Raw genomic sequence first — 13747 nt, forward strand, 5'->3', positions numbered from 1 at the left:
TCTGGTAAGGACAAGACAAGGTGATTAAGGGATCCTTAAGGGAAGAAATACAAAGAAGTGTCGTAAAAATGCTCTACTTTGTCTCCTATGTGCTGTGAAACCGTTCACTGAAGTAAAAAAAAAAAATTCCCCATCCACGCACTTTGATGCCCCATCAGAGTGCTTGTGTTCGCTGGAAAAGATGTTGCTGGAAAAGAGAAAGAGATTTGCTTTGCGGTTTACTCCACGCGTGAGTCTATTCGAAGAAATAAGTGGAAGAACGCGTGAACACAATTCTTTACACGGCATTCGGAAATATTTATTAGAGAAGCTCACTAAAGTAGTCATAAATCAGCAACTTAAATCACTAACGTATTACAGTTTGTCAGTGAGGGCCACGGAGAAGAGAAGAAGGACCAATAAGTGTAAATGCGCACTTATCGCAGCTCCCAGCCTCGAGCGTTATTAATGATCTTCTGATTAGGCCTGAAAAGCTGGTAATATAGGTGTTCATTCCACGGCAACTGACATCTGGCGTATCGGCCATCGGAGCTGACGGAGATGGCTGATAGGCACCAGCGAGCGCTTCAAACCGGCCAGAGTTCGGCTACGAAAAACGTCGTTACCATGGGGACGCCGCGACCCCATTTCGACAAGACCAGTGGAAAAGGCCCCGTGTTGCACCGCGGCCACAACCCCGTATCGCGACCGGCAAGGCGTCCAAACAGAGCCGTCCGTGGCCCTCCGCGCTCAACATGCGCGAGCAGTCTCGACGCGCTTGACACACCAAGCGTGGCTGCGAACCCTGTGTCTACTCGGAATCAGTGCCCGCGAGGTCGACCAGTCGCCTCTCGTCCTATTCGCCTTCTTCACCTTCTTTCCCTTCGCTAGAAATCTGACCTCTCTCGCTCTCGCGTTCATCTTTCGTTCCTCTAGTACCTGTTCCATGCAGTCTGCGAAACATAAATGGCTAGGTCCAGCCAGTCGTGACTAGCCATGAACGCTTCGCGGTTGGCGATGAGCGGAGTAGTAGGCAGGCACGTGTTTGCAAGGCTTGCGTCCAACGTAAACATGCATCGCTTCTCTGTTTTCCGCGAAGAGCTTGGCGTCACCACTACACACGTGAACGAACTGAAAGATGCATGACCCGAGTCACGGCTTTATAGCCAAGAGAAGAACAGCACTTGCGATATCTCTGCTCGGCCGAAAAGTGCATGTCCAATGAATCCCTCTGCCAGCACTGACACCACAGTTGCATACTATAGAGCGGTCGCTAAAAGACTGGCTCATGAACCTTAGCTTAAGCATGCGTTTGAAGCAACGGTAAGAATGCAAGATTCGATGCCCAACGACGTTCTTCCCGAAACTTCTTTGATGTAACCGGTAAAGAATGCATCAAGGTATGAATATTCATGGTATATTAAACTCACATGCAGGTGCAGTCCAAAACTGTAGAGTATTACTGTACTGTAGAGTATTAATGTGACTGTAGAGTATTAATGTGACACCTTGTTCACGCGGAAACTGCAATAAGATTGTGTGCTGCTTATTTTGACTTCCAAGGGCTTGTAAGAGAGCCAGTTCAATGAATCGCATTATGGGGAGCACACTTCACCGGAGCCGGCATTCAGCTACGACCTCATTTACTACAGTGGCTTATGACCAATAAGCTCAATATAGCAGACTCCTAGGCATCTCAGTGGTTACGTAGTTGTCGCGAGCTAATGTCAGCTAACGTCACTGGTACAAGACGTCACCCGTTTTTCAACAAGTCTTGCTTAAACATACCCATGCAATTACCCTGACACTGATTTTCTCACTGGCGCACATATATATTGCGCACTGAACCGGGGCGGACTGAAAGAAATGCGAAGCGCCCGTGGTGATGGTTCCGACTTACTTTTTATAATGCACAAGAGAGATGTACAGTCTTTTTCAAAAGTGTAGAGTCCAGGGAGTCTGCTTCTGAGCCACTTCGTGCGGATCGTAATGCATTTCCAGTGTTTCAAATATTTTGATGGCAAGAAGATTTTTCGTCCTACCTCTCCACTGGAAAGGACCTACAATAATGATAAATGAGCGTTGCTACACGGCTCATAAGCTGACCCCCTGGGCTCTGCAGGTTTGCAAAGACAGTACGTGCCCTAGATTCTTTAGTAACGCTGATAGACAAAGAAATATCCGACAATCTGAAAGCTTGATATTAGTTCCTTTGTTTCTTGGAATTTCATTATTTGCCCACTATTTGGCGTATACACTGTCTGTACAAGAAATGCGTACGCCAGCTGACAGTGCCTTCTTCCCTATAGGTGTTCCTTGCCCGCTCGATTTAAAATGTACCGGTCGACCAAAATCAGCTCTGCCTTTCATTTGATGCCTGAGAACCGAAAAAAAAAAACGGTGAACTTCTTAGCTTCGCTATCATCACTCTCATCATTAGCAGAATCATGTCTCTACAATGCAAATCAAAGGACTCCCATAGGTTCATACCGCTGTCGTAATCATCCCAACCGAGATTCATTTCTACGGAGATACATTTTCTAACGTCAGTTCCAATCCCAACGTCTGCCACTCTGGTCTAAGGTACTTGTTTTGCTTGTTATCTCTATTGCCCCACGTCGCCGCTTGTCTGTTTGGTTATTCACTGCTTATCCAATGACACACTAATTATTCACTCCCCAGCAATGATAACTCGACTCCACTTATACAGCCTGCCGAATAAGACAGGGCGGCACCATCCGACGTGTCGCAACTGTACGTGCGACCCGATCCACGTCCGAACAAATCACTACCGTCGCGCCAACTCGATCGACGCCACCCAATGATTCTCTGTAGAGGAGCAGTCACGTGGGCTCCCATAAACGGCAGCCCGATAAAGGTATACGCTTCTTTCTATGCCGTGATCCTTCGTCATTTTTCTTTTCGCTCCAGGTCCGCTTATTGACGCGGCACTAGCCCCGATTCCTCCCTACCCTTTCGCGAGATGGGTGCCCTCCCGTGTCGCATTCCCGGTGTTAGCTTCACTCATTGATTTCCGATCCGCGAGGACACTTCTGGGGCACGGGTGGGAAGCCATTGTCGATTCTCCGTCTCTGCCGCTGGTGCCCACTTGACTCAGCGTGGCTCACATCGGCCGTACTGTGCAAAGCCTGCGTAGTTTTTGTTTTCTTCTTTCTCTTGTAGTTTGGCGGTGCATACCACACCTTCCTGCACACCTCTACACTCCACTTGTCACACCAATAAATGCGGCGGGAAACAGAAACCTCAACCATTTCCTGTGGCCCGAGGGTGTGGTAATTTGTTTGCTGCCGCTATTTTGGGGTCAGCACGACCTCACAACGCTGACCAGAGTGGTGCCAGAAATTTGGACGCAGGAGTTTCGCGGTCACATTGCCGAACCTCCGGGACCTGGAACAGCGTCGTAAAGACGCTGCTGCCGATAAGACTGGCCGCTCCGTTTTGCGATAAGATAGGCATGCGCGAATGGGCGTACATATCCGCGTTCAGAGAGGACGGGTGCCTTCTACGTGTTACGACCTCCGCCACTGACTGTATACTATGAATACTAGACGTACAGGTATCTCGGTAGCTCGCCGCAAGCACGCCCGATGTCGGGAGTTCTGCTGCAGTCGGCACGTCAGCGCAGGCGCCGTTTCAGGCTCTCTTTTGTGCACTCAGCAGGAAAAGGCGCACAGAGGCGGGTTTTAAATGTGTCAAAGTCGCGTTCTTTTTCTTTTTTTTTTTTGCTCGGAGAATCCGCCGCTACTTCATCAGAGGATTGCACGTAGTTGCAGTAAAACTCGGCACTTATTTTTGCTCTTTCCCACTTCCGGAGAACTGCTTCTTTGCGTCGCACTAAATACGAAGCTCACAAGACCGTGCACTAGCATTTCAAACTTGTCTTTGTCTCAGCTTGAGTTCAACACTGCTCAGTATAACAAATTCCATGATTTGCCTAGATATGCTTTCTGTTGCCAAAGACAAAGCACAGTGCGATAGACGAAGAGTCTGAACAACAGTTTCATCTGTTCTTGTAATACGCCTCTACAGTCGTAAAAATGAGCTTAATTTTGTCATTATACTACTATCATTAACTACTGTTCTCACGAATCAGTTTCCACATACGATTTACTGGTGCCGTGAGCTTAATTGGTATTCAAGCATGCATGCGTGGCATGGAACCTTTTCACACATACGCGAATTATTGGCGAAAAGGAGACCCAAACTTGGCCCCCATCATATAATCATTACATTACCACCATCATGCCACAGAATTTACAGAGTTTTCCTCCTTATGCTGAAGTCCTGGACAGCGTTCGCGTGCGGGATAAATATTCGGTGACCACTGAACTACATTGAACATTTTATGTCTGCAAATTCATAATATTGCCCATGCTCTTGCCAAGATAACTGTTGCTAAGATAAAGATTTCGTTCTTGCCAAGATAACCGGGCTGCATGGCTTAATTTTCGGTCGTATAGCGTAGTACTTGTTCCACCTTTCAAGAACTAAATCTCGGGAGAGAGTGGAGAACTGTTGTTTCCCATTTCAAGAATCTGTATGGGCTGCATCATAATGCTGATAAAAAGATAACAGGTAGCCTGACTACTCATGGAAAAGACGGTATGAGGGATTCTTGGTGTTAACAGTGGTAGCGCCCCTGCTACGCACGTGTCCTCCTTGCTCCAAGGGAATGTGCCACAGATACCGAACGGGCACTACTGGCGCACCATGTGGGCCCGATACTGGCCCACGTCCGTTATACATGAAGCATACAGAGCGGCAGGCAGAGAAAGAACGAATATAGAGCACCCTCTTGCCATCTCCCTTTCTCAGATCGATAGCAACGAGAAAACAGTCGCTTTGGAAAGATACCTAAAAGCACAGTGCGATAGACGAAGGTCTGCACAGTTCCATGTGTTCTTGTAAAGCGCCTCTACAATCGTAAAAATGAGCTTAATTTTATCATTATATTATACGAAGTGCAAGACGAGCTGCTGAGGAACAATTCAAACCTCTTGAGAGTAATTCGAACTTAGTGAATCTTAGAAAATACACTATAACCAATCCAAATTACGAAATATTTATTTTACCGGGTATAATGTGCAGTGCACTCCTCTGGTATGGTTAAGTTTGCGGAGAAATTACACCAGTACCAAAATGACACCAAAATCGATCAACAAAGAGGGCTTTCTAGACAGTTAAAATTCATGTTCGAGCTGAGCCAACTCAGTAGCCCTGCAGCCTGTACAACTAACCACAACAACGGACCACTTCGCGTAGATTCTGCTGCTTCGAGAACGCTTTTGTAGGCTAGTTGGCGAATACTGAAATTGGTTTATAGCACAGATAGACAAACACGGTGTTTGTCTTGTGTTTGTTCTTCTTGTGTTTATTTGTCTGTGCTAAAACCCTTTGAGCTGCTGCTTCATTCCGGCCATTTGGAAAAAAACTGAATAAATACCCTCGAAATTCTAGACTTCTTCTCTAAAAACTAGCTAGATTAACTAGATTTACTTTTCCTCGTCCTTGATTAGGTCAGACAAAAGCTATTGCAACGTGGCAACTGCAACAAGTTAAAAAAAACTTCAAGGCTGTCATGCCATGCTAGATTGTTTTCTAGCTGCTGAAAGGTATGACTTTGAGCATTCGTGGCTCATATTTTGTCGCACCATTACAGTATATGTAACCTTCTCAATCAATTTTCGTCGTAAATGACGCTCGACAGTCGCATCCAGCTGCAGTAGAGTATTTTGGGTTGTCTTTTGTACGTTTTGACACTAATGCGCGTACTCTTTTCAGAGTCGATCGATTGCACATCGCACGACAAGCATGAAAGTGAACCACAGTTTGTTGCAATCGAATTTTTCGTGACACGCAGAGAACAAGTCTTTTGAGTGCGTCCCGCATACAAAGTGTCAACATTCAAAGCTCGATCCTTTCCGTCATACTTAGCCTGTCTTTTGTACCAAATAAGGCTGAGCCCCGGCCGCCGTTTCATATCCGATGAAATTGCAGTAGTTTTCATGTGCAGCGCAATGTAATTATAATACCGTTTGTCAAGCGTGCGTGACTGTTTGCTGTTTATTAAGGTGAGTGGGGGCTTTTATCGCACGAAATGCATCACCCGCCTGCATTCTTTCCTCTCTCTGTATTCCCCGTGTCTTGCTCTCACAATGCTCGCTTCCTCCGTGCCCACACATTTCAACATTTCAGATGGCAGGAAAGACCTGGATACCAATAAATGGCACCAACGTCTTTTTAAGTGGGTACTATGTACATGGCCGCGTAAGCAGGAGACAAGATTAGCGATGTCATCCAAGCGCGCTTGAAAGGAAAACAAGATGTAGATGATGTAGTTGACGGAGAAGTTATATCTTCAAAACAATGCATGAATTTATTTGGTAGCGCACTTTCCGTTAGTAAGAATGCAGCTCTCAACTCACCTGGATAATAGAGGTTCGCTTAAGGGAAATGACCGCAAATTTCCCAGTTTTGCAGGGCGGTGATCAATGAATGGAACGCATTTAATATCAAAAGCTATACTGAGGCTACCTACCCTGAAAGTTGTGCTAAGCGTAAGCAAGCCTGCCTAAGAAACCAATGATTGGCATTAATCAGGTCCGTTTACAATTGCACAAGAGGGGGCACAATGTGCGTTCACAGGTCATAATATCACTGTTATTTGTCGAGCTGCGGCGCCATGCTTTCACGTGGTGACATCAATACAGACCAGATTCATCAGTGCCTACTACGACCAACATTTGTGTTCTGTTCCTGCATGTCCCAAACACCTGCGTCCTGATGCTTTTGAGAAGGGAGGGTTTCAATTAAGGCATCAGTAGGCACGCTGCATGAGTGCACGTCGATTAGGAAAAATACTAAGATAAAAGGGACACTTTCAGCATTACAAAAGCTGCCAAGGCGCAAAAGAAGAAAAAGACTAATACTAATTTGGAGAATCAAGGAGTGTGCACGGTTATACGAAACCGTCTTGTTTACCACTCTTTCAGACGATGAAAAAATGTTTTAAGGGTTAAATAATTAAAAACGACTTCACAAATAGCATAATGAAGAAAGCCGCAGTACGCGGTTCGGAAGGCACCGAAAGTCACGTGCCCTGTGAAGGCATACTTTTCAAGCTAATCGAGTTCATTAGGGAGTATAATGCCCAACGCAATGCATGGACCTCCGTCAGATCATCGATAATGGCTGCAAACGAAAAGGTCGAGTTCTGGTGTCAGCCCGACCTATAGAAGGGATGTTCTGAATTAAGCGGACCGGACGAATGCCGGAGGCAGATGCACAGTGCCACCGCATATTCGCTCAGATGAAGCCATCACACAGCGCGTGGCGTGACATCTACTAGTGGCAGCCGAGAGCCTCGCGTGTTGTACTGTATGTACGTTATTCTCGCTTCGCTTAGCCCCTGTGTTGTTACACCGCTTTTGACCGAAGTAAAAAATGCAGCGACAGGAACAGCTGACGCCTGTTTCTGTGACGCCTGCGACCCAAGTCTTGATTTTTTTATCAGTGACCTTTATTTCTTGCCATTCTCTTCGCTCGTACCATTCACTATATTGTTCTGCCTTTGTTCGGATACTATCTTAGTATCGGGGCTAACTGCCCTGAGAGCAATGAATATAAAACATCATTAGCGCGTAAGTCCTCTATGTAAGCCTTCTGGGCATCGGCAGAGCAGCTTTCTTTCAGAAACGATATCTTGTTCTAGGGACTAAACTGAAGCCCGAATTATTACCTACCTAACTCGCATTCACCGCCTGGAACTCAATACCGTCGAAGGTTTGGCTACTTTCGGGCTAGAATCAGCTCCCCCCCCCCCCCCCCCCCTTCCCTCTTTTTCTTTTTTTCCCATACTAAAGGGAGCTATGTGGCAGTCTTACGGATAGTTTCAAATTCAGGAATTCAACAAGGCTGGTAGGCTAGCCTAGACACAGAAGCCAACAATGGGCACGCCACAGGTCATCAACAAACCATAGAAATATACTTTATTGCGCACAGCTGCATTCGGGCTCTAAGGCATGATGCATGTTGGGGAGGTTCACATCTGAATCAGTCTAGCTTGCACAAATCCATCACTTCATTTTCCGCAAATACTTGCAAGGACACAAGAAGACAATGAATACTAGATTCTCTTTTTGTCTGTCCTGCTCGTAGCTGTAGGGTACGTTTCAAAGTGAAGATGGGCTATTCAAGCGCTGCCCACAGTTTTCAATGGACATTCTACCCCACCGCCATGTATTCGTTTATGTTTCATTGAAACGTAGTCGCCACAGTTGTCAATCGAAGTTATGAAATTTCAGACAACGGATGAATAGCACTTTGTCAGAATCACCGCCGGTTGGAGAAAGCTGTATCTTCTTTGCCCGGGATACGTGTATTATAGAAGTATTTGACGCGTGCAGGGACAAAAAAAAAAAAAAAAAAAGAACTAATTCTCTGAATCATGCTCAGCACAATAACTGGCCGTGATTGGATATAATTCTTTGCTTAGACGATGTAAATTTGTTAACACGGTAAATTTTAAGCGTGGGCCATGACCGAAACAAGCATTTCTTCTGCAGAAACCACATTTCGCTTTGTACTCCAGAAAGAAGTAATATCGCCTATTTCACTTTCACTACCATCCCAGCTCCTTGTCTGGTATATTTCGCTCGCGCAATTTTGTACGCCAAATGTATGAACCACGCTCATGGAAATAACGGAGCCCCGGATATTCGCTTACTGTAAAGGAGTTCGTTTTTGAACTAGGGAAGCAATTCATTCCTTGAGGGAAGGAAAATACTCCGCAAGTATAGCGGGCCTGCGTCGAAAAGGTTCACACTAGAGCAAATAGGCTTACGAAGAATCACAATAATCGAAATGGCCAGGTATTCACAGACCTCTAGCGTTTTAAAGCCTGAAAATCTCAATAAAGGAAGATAACTTCTAGCAAAGAGCGGCGAATCAATGAAAAGCCCCATTCTGAAGTAAGTGTTTTGAAGCTTTGTGCTTCGTCTGCGAAAAGTTCTCACGTTCGGTTCTGTAATTTGTGTCATAAAAACGTCAGTGGTATACAGCTTTCGGTCACACCATGAAATCGCACCTCGATGCCAGTGCTATGCGAAGTATTTTTAATTAAGCTTCGCGCCAAATTCTGACCACGTCCGTAGACATTTAATAGAAGTTGTTTGCTTGAGGCAAAACATTAGTCCATCGTGCAAGGTATTCTTTTTCACAAAGTCACCTTTTTGAGACTTTCGTAAGACGTCGCGAAAGAGGCGTCCAAAGGGTATGCTTACGAAAGAAAAGACGTCATAGCCCTCAATACTATCCAGCTATACTTTTTTCGCTTCGCTAAGCGGTTAGAGCCCTCGAGTTCTAAGGCTGAGGACGCAGGTTCGATACCGAACGCGGCGGCCGCGTTGCGGTGAAGGCGACATGCCAGGTGCCCGTGTACTGAGAGATGTTAGCGTATGCGCTATAAAGACACCTAGGCGGCCGAAATTTCCACAGCCCTCCTCATCGACATTCTTCACAGTCGATATCACTTTTGGACGTTTAAACGTACAAAACCACAAAACCATCTTGAGCAAAAAGCCGAACAGCTACCAAAGAATCCCATAGAATATTGCGGGTGTGTGAGTGTTTCCAGCCACAGAGCGCAGTTGCTGGAGCGCATCAGTTTCACTCTCTTGTTAAAAAGCAGGACTCGCTTCTCGCGGGCAGAATAATTTACACCTGAAAAATTTTCTTTCCGATGAAGGAAGACTACAGTTATGACATGTTTAGAAGCAAGATGGTGGGGAGCCAGAGGCAACAACCAGTCTCCAATTCCGTTTGTCCTCGTAGGGAGCACCCTGGCATTGCACTCCCAGCAGAAGCAGCATTGAACGCGGCAGTTCACTCTAACGATGTATCTAAACAACTACTACAAAGCGCGTAATGTTCCGCCGATTTACTCCGAGTGCGTTTCACAGCACAGTGTAACATCTCTGTGATGCTTGCCGAGTAGTCTGCCTAAATTTTTGATGTTTTCAAAAAAGGCATTGTCCGTGACTCGTCATGCGCAAATTCTCTTTTCAAACAAAATGGAGAGCAGTTCGCTTCCGGTACTCACACCGCAATCAATCTAGAGATAACGTGCCATATTATAACATTAAAAATTAAAGTTATTCCCTTTGTTTACTGCGGCATTCACAAAGCGTACCTTGGTGATAACTATAGGACCAGAAGGCGTAAACATTGCTAACGTTGACTGGCAGGTGTCATTAACGAACAGCTAGCGAACGGCTAACAAAGGGCAGTAGTTAACATCTTGTCTGTGTCCCCTTCGCGCGTCATCCTTGCCCTCACCTTACTGCCGCGTGCATGGAGCAGTTCTTGCACTTGCAGAGCGTATACAAAGGGTTCGCAATGTAGTATACTTAATGCTTAATCAGCTGGCACGCATTGCGTATCTGTTCAGAAAAACATTGGGGTGCTTATCGATGAGGGCCACGGAAGATTTTCGATCTAATAACATGCTTGTAGTTCGTGCGCGGCGACCGTTTTTCCTACGTAGAAAAGTGCTATACCCTTAACCATGATGTGCAGCTGCTGTGTTCTGAAGGTCAGCGAGAGATCGCCGGTTCGAATGCCGGCCTTGGAAGCCACACAAGCTCACGAAAGGAAAACGAATTAAAAAAAAGCAACAACCGAGTATCTAAAGTGTGATGCACATTGACAAATTTCTGCGCCGAGAAAAACAACCTGGTAACCTTCTTCATAAAGCTTGCTTCCGAGGACGAGTACATCTCTGGCATATAAGAATATTAGCCTTTAAAAAGCAGAGCTGTCTGTATAACGTCGGTCTGTATAGAACAAGCAATTCGTCGTAGGAAAGCATATGCGAATGGGACATAAATAGTTATTATGGCGTGAAACCACACAGCAAAGAATAAGCGCTTCACAACCTGAAAACGACAAGGCTTTGTGTTAGAATGAAACGCTGGGCGAGGGATTTAAAAATAGACTTGTTGGGAGAAAGGGGGGGGGGGGGGGGGGAGCATTTCTTGTGGGATCCGTGCACGTGAGATGAGGAAACATCAGATTAAGTGGTCGTATATGCCTTCATCAGTAAGAACACCAGAGTGACATGGGAGCTATAAAATGTCGATAATACCTTGGTTTCCTAATATTTATAACGTTCGTAACCTGTATCAAGAAAGCGAGTTTCTGGTATACATCATGGATAATAATCGAGCGAATACTCATTAACCTCCAACCAAGCGTAGCGTTAGAGCTCAACGCCATTCCTGCTCCTCGCCTTGTCAGTTGCACCGAGCAGTCACTCAGCTGTGGAGCGATCTGTGCTGGGCTCGTATACCCACCGACGCCTGGACAGGCGGAGTGGACGGAGCATTGAACTGGCTGCCCGCTGCATATTGCGCCTCTGACGTGTTCTTGACACTGGCAGTGACAACAATGGCAGTTCAGGGCAAGTAGGAAAGGTGGGTGGCGGGGGGGGGGGGGGGGGGGGTACGTTTTATCTTTTCTTTTTTTTATGTACGAAGGAAGCAGTGAAAGAGAGTGGGAGGCACCACTACTACCATTTAGGAGCTGTATTCGTTAGTGCTGGAGGTCATGACAGGCCTACATGTTCGCAGCTGCGACGAGCTCAACCAGCTCGTGCTGACTTCCGGGGACGCACTTCTTTTGTTGCAAGTCAAGAACATGAGCGTGCTGTTGCCCACCGGCTCCCAGTGCAATTGCATAATACTGTCAGTTCACTTCTCCACTTTCTCAAGTGTCTTCCTAAGTGTGCTAAATAGTTTCGTTTGCTGATTTGGTTAGGTGGTATATATCCACCTCTCTCAAGTTCCATCTTGTTAAATTCCTCGCAAAGCGTTCTTTACTGTACACGACGTCACTCTTGAAGGTTCCGCATCATCGGCTAAGGAGAGTGCAAATAAAACTCAGGCGTAGCAGTAACAGAGGGATCGAAAGGTGGTTGCGTTTCGCCGTTTGATGACGCTGAGGTGGAAACTTTAGGCCAACTCTGGTATCCGAGGCAGGACAGGAAAGAAATGCTGCAGAGAAGCTATCAATTGTTTGGTCCTCGAGTGATCTACGTTGCTAATACTTAAAAAAAAAACAACGAAGTAATCTATACTACTTCACATTGTATCAATTGACCGGGTTTTACATGAGAACGCTGTGAAAAGACGTGATAAAAATTCTACTTGGCTAGCGACATATCGTGGCTCATAACTAGTGAATGTCACTAGTATCAAACTCAAAATTAGTATGACATGATTTGAGCTGCTGAATAGTTAAAGACACGGAACCCTCCTTCGGCTAAACAAAGAGGTCTTCGTCTCTCCAAGCTGCTTACAACTGTGATTCTTCATTAAAGCGTTACAGTTTGCTGTCACTGCCTATTGAATGAACTAACCTCATCAATTCTATTTTTACCTAGACGGGCACATGCGGCTCCAGCCGGATAGTTGCAGTGATGGCGCCAGGGCTGTAGCCAAGTTATACTCCGCAATGTTCTACCCCGGCTCGTAAACAGTGGTTGGGTATTTCAGTAACTTCGATCCTGTTCCTGTCAAATTCAATAAATGGAGAATGAAAAAGAAGTAAGATAAGACATTGGGGGCAGCTAAAATATAAACACTGGCCATGCATTCCTTAAGTTTGTGACTCTCAAATGAATGAGTGAAAATGAAACCAACTGCGAATAAACTGTGCCGAAAATATTGTGACACTTATTTTCAATGTCTCCACGGACTGACGCTGGCCACGCCTATGATGAGGCAACAAAAAAGAAGGAGCTGGTCGAGCTCCTTTTGGTGCTTACGCTGACCGTCTCTGAAACGAAAGAACCGCCCCCCAAGTGCTTCGCGAGAACTGGAGAATAGCTGTGGAGCGGAGCACTTTCAAATGTACAATATGCTTCTCTGTTCGCGTGCGTTGGCATTTGGCGAAGCGAGCCTCCCGTGACCGACCGATAAGGCACAGTTCTGCACCGACGACCATCAGTGGCTTCCAAAGAAAGAACCGACGATGTCCACCCCTATTTCCAGACGCCGCTCATTGCCCGGCTAAAGGTTTAGCACAGTGAATGCCGCGCACTATTCCAAGAAGACCACAAATGACCCTCGTTTCATAAGTACTCCCCTTCTTCGTGTCTCCTTATGCCTCTCTTCTTTTTTATTCTGCTAACGTGCAGAAGAATGCACCTGGAGATCACAAGCGAGGGCGACAGAAACGCCACTCGGTTAATCGCATGTCAACGTAATCTGTCTTCGCTTGATCTTTTTCCATTAACACTGTGCACAGTTTCCTCATTCTTCCTCGAATGAAGGAAGAATCATTGTTAATTGAATATTTATTTCATTGTGATTACTTAATTGCGTTAGAATGGCAAGAGATGGAATTGAGCTGAATGAAGGAAAAATCATTGTTAATTGAATATTTATTTCATTGTGATTACTTAATTGCGTTAGAATGGCAAGAGATGGAATTGAGCTGAAAACCGCGTCAGAAGGGCAGTTTAGCTTGTCGCATGTGCTCGTAGACTAGCCAATCTATAACTCGAGAAGCCATGTCCAACACCTACTACTTACGCTCGACTACGCTGCTGCGCGCCCATTCATATTCCTAGTTTCAGAAGAGTGCAACATTATTGCGCATATATCAGAGTAAAATATTTGTGCTCTAGTAGTTGCTAAATGCTAAAACAGCGCACTCTTCGGCGACGATCAGTTACCGGTTGCGTATG

This window comes from Amblyomma maculatum, chromosome 1 (assembly GCF_055883805.1).
Source record: "Amblyomma maculatum isolate TAMU_Amacu chromosome 1, ASM5588380v1, whole genome shotgun sequence".
Classification (NCBI taxonomy): domain Eukaryota; kingdom Metazoa; phylum Arthropoda; class Arachnida; order Ixodida; family Ixodidae; genus Amblyomma; species Amblyomma maculatum.